The sequence below is a fragment of the Ambystoma mexicanum genome, chromosome 13, assembly GCF_040938575.1.
Source record: "Ambystoma mexicanum isolate Mex_15411 chromosome 13, UKY_AmexF1_1, whole genome shotgun sequence".
Taxonomy (NCBI): Eukaryota; Metazoa; Chordata; class Amphibia; order Caudata; family Ambystomatidae; genus Ambystoma; species Ambystoma mexicanum.
Genome location: NC_090938.1, coordinates 601,989,818 through 601,996,378, shown reverse-complemented (window position 1 = coordinate 601,996,378; position 6,561 = coordinate 601,989,818). Strand labels below are relative to the sequence as shown.

At 44.8% G+C, this 6,561-nt stretch overlaps 1 protein-coding gene across 8 annotated transcripts in view; it reads left to right on the top strand.

Annotated features, from left to right (window-relative positions):
* Positions 1-313: 313 nt before the first annotated feature.
* ATP6V0A1 (ATPase H+ transporting V0 subunit a1) overlaps positions 314-6,561 on the top strand; it is a 359,698-nt gene continuing 353,450 nt past the window's right edge. For all 8 annotated transcript variants that reach the window (XM_069634445.1, XM_069634444.1, XM_069634440.1 and 5 more), the window contains exon 1: positions 314-433. The gene's annotated coding sequence lies outside the window, so the exon portion shown is untranslated. The remainder of the gene's footprint in view (positions 434-6,561) is intronic.

Genomic DNA, 6,561 nt, shown 5'->3' with positions numbered 1-6,561 from the left:
CGAAAACAGCGATACATTTGAACAAATAGGCGTACATGCTAATTAATTAATTCTAATCCCCACAATCGATTTTGATATATATTTAGAATAGTAAAATACATATAATATACAGACAAAAGGATAGAATCAATTTATAAAATAAAAAGTTATAACATTTATACAAAAATTGAGCATTCGTGATGCGTCACAGCTGTGAATTTCTCTCAACAGCCAGTATTTGATACCGCTTCAAGATGGTGGGGTTCGATCACAGTTCATTGCCCTGCTGTGGTCCGTTTTCTCTTTTTGCAGCCCTACCTTCTGTCTGGAGGCGGGGAATGCAAGATCTGCTGTCAATGACGTCAACAGCCCGGCTAGCAGTACCAGGAGGAAGGAGAGGGAGGCTGACAGGGGGAGCTGCGGCAGCCCGGCATATTGGGGTCTACGGCTATAGGTAGGGAGCGAGCCTCATCGTTTACCCACTCTATTGGTTGCTGCGGCTATTAAGAGCAAAGCTGCGAAGCGCACATTTCACCAAAGACTATAGATAATACATTAATACTGACCCTTAGTTTATTAATGATTACTGTGTTTTATGGTAATACACTGGCCATTAGCTAAATGCCCATGTTTCGTAGAAATACTAGTCGATAGTCTACTGTTCATCTTTTAGGGTGTAATATGGCACTTGGTTTACCATGCATGACCGTGTTCATGATTAATATATATTGGCCCTTTGAGTTGGGTGTTCATGTTATAGACGACAAGTGGCCAGTGGGGCATTGTGGTTCTCCATCCTCTAGATTAATACTGATTGTGAGAGTATCGCAAATACTATCGCAGATGTCTGTGTTTAACGTTCATGTCCTTTTAATGTCCTTGTTCTGTGGTAATAAAGGCCTATGCATTACTATGGACGCCCTTATTATAGGTTGTATAGGGTTACTGTGTTTATGTACTATTATATTATTGACAGATGGTTTACGGGGAACAGCGGTACCCACAAAAAGAATGGCGCAAAATGATGACCCCTCTACTGGTTATCTAGAACATGGGCATCCACAGTAAATTAAGAGGTCCACATTAGTCTAGATTAGCACATGATCACAGTTGTCTATGACCCTGTTAGCAACCTAGAACAACGGCAGCCAAAATATATGCATCCGGTTCGTTTTAGAGTAGAATTATGTTTGCAGGGTACCTTTTTATGTTTTGTTATTTCCACTGTGCCCCCCTCACCCTCTCTGGTTTTGGCGCATTTGGTGGCGCTTGTGCCACCATAAGGCCAAAACAATTACTACGGGTAAGAGAGAGAAGGGAGTTTATCGGCAGAGAATGCGGTTGACCAGGCAACTGGAAATGCTTTGGATGCATGGACCGAAATACTATTTGTGCATTTCAGATGCCCTCTGCCTTATTGACCAATGATAGGTTGGTTCACAATACGTGTGCCAATCATCAGTATTGTAATGTGTCACAAGTTTGCAACGTTCATACAGTTTAGTGATCCGAATGATATGTCCCTGCCTACAATGAGGGCCTAGCCAATCAGCCCGATCAAGACCGTTGATGTCATAATATTAACGAGGACCCCATGCAGACTCTGGAAACCCAGGTGAGGCTCCATTACAAATACACAAGAAAGATGACCTCTGACCTAATAGCACTCTGCTTGCATAGGGAAACGTGATAACCTCACGAGAGAGTAGCCACTGTCCACTGTATGATTTTTTGAGAACATCACTTTCAGTAAGATAACCTCTCCTTGCTGAGTCTAATAATGGTCTGGAGCCATTTATCTGCACCTAGAACCCGCCCACCTCTGATGGCAGTACCAAATGAAATGCTAATCATGTTTTTTTGGGGAAATAGTGGAAAGGGTCAATGGGAGTACCCTTGGAGGGTGGGCAGCGAGCATGTACCCAAATGACAGTCCGGTTTCCGCTGGAAGATCACTGTGTGGATCTACTCTAAGCACAGTGGCACTATGCAGATGCACCCCCCAAATCCTCTCACCCAGTGCGGCGAGCCCCAACAACATTTCTAACTTGGGGGGGCACGGTTTCATGTGATTTTAACGAATTAAATTATAACAAAAAAATATTGTTTTATTTTATTATTTTTATTTATATTTGGGGCCCCCACCCCGTATCTATTTATTTTTCTATATTGTGTTCATTTTGATATTTTAAATTTGTTAAAATCACTGTATACTGGTGGACACTGCACCTTCTGGGGAACAGCAAGATACTGGCCGCCGGGGTAACGGCTGCTGCACTCTCAGGGTAAGTGCCCCTCAGAACTGAGGGAAGGAGAGATGCTTGGCTGCGGCATTAAAAGCTGCAGGAGGCACTGCTGTGGCTGCTGCAATATGACTGCTTGAAGCTGGATGTGCTACAAGGGGACTGTTGCAGTGTCAGTGTTTGCTGCCAGTGACCTGTGGCAGCCTGTGACTGGACTGCTGTGGTAGAGTCATTGTTAGGAGAGCTTGACAACTGAGTGAAGGGAAGGGACTCACAGAGCCCTCACTTCTCCTCGCACAGAGACTCGTGACGTCTACACAAACATATTCATACATTATCTTAAGAGGGTGAAAGTTAGTACATCACCGTGGGGGTGGGGGCGGGTGTGTGTGTGTTTGGGGGTGTGTGTGTGTGTGTCCTGAAAGGCACACTGGACGCAGGGTGACTTAATAACTGGCTGTATTCCTCTGGAAGGCACATGTGGTTAATTGTACACCCGCATCACATATTGTAGTGGTCTCTGGTAACAACCACAGAAGTTGCCTCACTGCTGTGGGATTATGTCTCTGCCAGTAGTCTATGGATGCAGACTGTGTGGCAACCACTGCTGTTGGATTCACAGCAGTGGGATTATGCCTTCACACAGTTCAGTATATGGTGCTGGCTTTGTGGCACCAGCAGGCATGAAGCCTGGTTTCTGTGTAAATACAGGCTGCAGGCCTGGTTACAATAGGAGCAGCGCTGGGAGCGTCCTCCTGTCTGCCGCTCTATTGCAGGGCTCCGTGAGCTTTGTGCGTGAAGGTCCGTGAGATCTCCTCGCTGGATCTCGCAATGCATGTTCCTCAAATATCTCCTTTGGTAGAGCAGTTTGGTCCTACTCCATGATGAAAACTCTGTACTTGGTTGGTCTTCTCTTTTCTCGATGGGATCAACTCTCACAGGGTGAGGATATAGGTGGCATGGATTCAGCCTCTGGTGCTGCTTCTCGATCCTTTGATCCTGCGGTCCTCTCTGTTGTTCTCATACTTCAGGTGTGATATCCTTCCGGTGACCACTGTCGCAACCATCATACTCCATGTTCTCTGTCTCTATAATCTCAGTACCTTTGCAAGGATCCTGACCTTCTAATGGACTCTTTTCGTGAGGATACTCTCAGGCGGATTTCTTTTGAACACGGCCACTCGATCCAAGTTTCATCTTTTGCCATTACTGGTGTAAATGTGGTTGGTGCCTTTTTTGAGCGACCTCTAATGGCTGGCTGTACTTGGACCTTGTTACCATGTCTTTGTGAGGTAGTTTTATCTTTACTACATCTCCTATCTCAGCTTTGTCCGATGGACTGCTCGGCGCATGTCTCTCTGTTCTTTCATGTGATCGTTGTTTTTCTGGATTCTCCAGACCACTTCTCTCATGTCGATGGCCTCATCATGCCTCACTTTATGTAGCCAGGGCAGTACTAGCTTAGCTACTGCCCTCCGCCCTCTCAGCATTTGGAAAGGCAGTCACAGGACGTTGGGGGGAGTCAGGCGGTGAGCAGCTACGGCTTCTTTAACAGTTTTGTAAAGCGCCATTCCTGCTGCGCAGGCTAGCTGTAAGACACCTTTTATGAAGTTATTGGCATGCTCAACTAATCCATTTGCTTATGGGTGGTAGGGGCTGGCCTGCAACTGTCTAATCTTGTGTTTCCTCAATGTTGTGTTTCCTCATAAATCCTTACATGTCCCTTCAAACCAGTTGAACACCGTTGTCCGTGACTATTTCCTTGTGCAAGCCTTTCCCCCTGGAACATGAAATTTAACACTTAGATCACGGTGGACGTGGTGATGTTTGGTACGAATTCTAATCAACTAGGATTAACCCATACATGTGGTCTGGTAACATGTTGTCCAGTGGACCAATGAAATCCAGACCGACCTTATGCCATACTCCTTAGAGGATCTCCGTGGGAATCATGGGTGCTTGTCTCACTTTGAGCCTTTTATCACTGTTCACACACTAGTGGCACCTCTTGATCTTGATCATGATCCTGATATCTTGGGCCATGCCTGGCCATCGGTACGCTTCCCGCACCCTCCGCCTGGTCATGTTGCTGCTGAGGTGTCCCGTGTGTGCCCTGCACAATATCACTTTGCGCATTCCCCTGGGAGTTATTATCTGATCGCCTTTAATTACTAGACCATCCACTTCAAACGTTTCTTCATTGACTTTCCAATACGGGCGCAGACCTTCTGGAACCACCCTCTTGTTGGGCCAGCCATTGTGGGCCCAATGTGCCAAGTTATTCAGGGACTCGTCTTTTCCTAGTTCCTCCTGCCAGTGGGCTTTGCTCATCTCTAGAAATTCTTGCCTTCTTAGATTGTTGAGACAGATGCCACAACACATTCGTCCTGGTGGAAAGTGGTGCTTGAGGTTATGCGATCTACCAACCTTGACATGCAGTCTGCCCGAGCATTCTTCCAACCTGCTTAATTTAGGATTTCGTAAGTATATTCTTGCAGCTTGGCTGCTATTCGAGCAAGTCTTGGCGTTGAAGTCTTGGTGCCTCATGAACTCAACATGTGAATTAACGGTTTGTGGTATGTGACTAGGCAGAACTTTGTACCCCATACATTTGTTCTGAAGTATTCCACTGCCAGCCTCTCCTTGATGGTGGATAATTCTTTCCCGAGTCAGAGAGTGATGTGGGCGCAAATGCGACTGTGCTCTGTGTCGCCTTTCTTTTATGTGAGTGTAGCTCCTAGCCCGTATGCGCTTGCGTCCGTGGTAATGCATGTGTCCGACGTCGGATTGAACAGTCTGAGGCAAGGGGCGTGGACAATCCTCGCCTTGACTTCATCGAAGGAGATCCTTATTTTGGCTTACTCCTTCCTTCGATATTCAGTACCCGAGGTACTCCACTTCTTGAGCTCTCACTTTTTCATAGCTCAACCGAACCCCTGCCTTCTCGAGTTTGCTCAACACCTTCTTCAGTGCTTTATCATGGGTCCCTCCATCTTCGAGAGGTATGAGGATGCCATCATGGAAATGATAGATTTCCGATTCTTCGTAGGAGGGAATCCATCCTCCCCTGAAATGCCAAAGCAGTGAGGACTGTCCAAATGGCATGTGCGTAAATTGGTACGTGCCGAATGGTGTGATGAAATCCATGAGCGGACAAGATTTTTTATGTAGGCTGATTTGGTAATGGGTATCGCACTTGTCTAGATTTGCAAAGGCTTGAGCGTGTGCTGTGCAAGTGCCCCCTTGTCCCGTGCTAAAACTTGGGGGAGACCTCGAGGCAATCACATCCCGACTTATTTTTTCTGAACACTTTTTTTCTTCTTTATTTTGAATACTCTATCCCACACTATTTCTGTAATTAGTTGTAAGCAATTGGCAATAGGTTTTTTTCTTAGTATATGCTTTTCACTTTGACAAGACTCCACAAGGACTGCCTTATTTTTCATTTGATGGTCGACGCTTGCTCCCACCTTAGATTTAGGTTAGTCGTTTTTCCACCCTGCACTTATAATAAACACCCTTGAACTGTGATCACTTGTGTCTGTCTTTACTGTTGTCATCACGAGTTCCTTACAGTAAGCACCACCTCTCAGGTGACAAAGCACAGAATTTGAGAAGACAAATGTGATTGGATTCCTTTATGTACAAAGTGTTGTCCAAACACTCAACGCATAATGCTTGGTAACCAGAAAACAATATAGCAGCATCAGGCCCATCCAGATACTATTTTTGAGGTGGAAGTATTTTACTCCCTATTTTTAAACTTTGAGAGTAAATAATATTTTAAGAGAGTCAAAATGACTTTTCTCCTTTGCAAGAGAGTAAAATGTATGTGACATCCAGCCGGGGTGTGCAAAAACTGTATGGAAATCATTACTATGCAGCAGCTTTCTGCATTGTGACACAATACACCTTTCATTCTTTCTCAAAGAGCTGGCCATTTGTTCTCTCCTGTACATATTTAAATGTTGAAAACACAAAAACTTAGCCAATTACATAGTAAAGCAAGCATGAATTATAGTGTGTGTTTTGAGGTTTGATAGCAGAATTGTCTTTTGATGTTTAATGAAAATCCTCATTTCCTGGAGCTGTTTCTACCTAATGTTATGATACACACTCGCAAGACCCCAACATCTTAGCTGATATCTTTAAGGACAACCTCACCAACGCAGTGAACTCCATAGCACCAGTAGAATGCAAGAATTAAAAAAAAAAAAAAAGTCTTTTCACTCGAACTCTTGGTTCACAGAAGAGCTTCAAACCCTGTGTACAAACAAACGGCAGGCTCTCAAAACCTGGCAAACCAACCCCAATGAGGCATCCAAAGAAAATTTCAAAT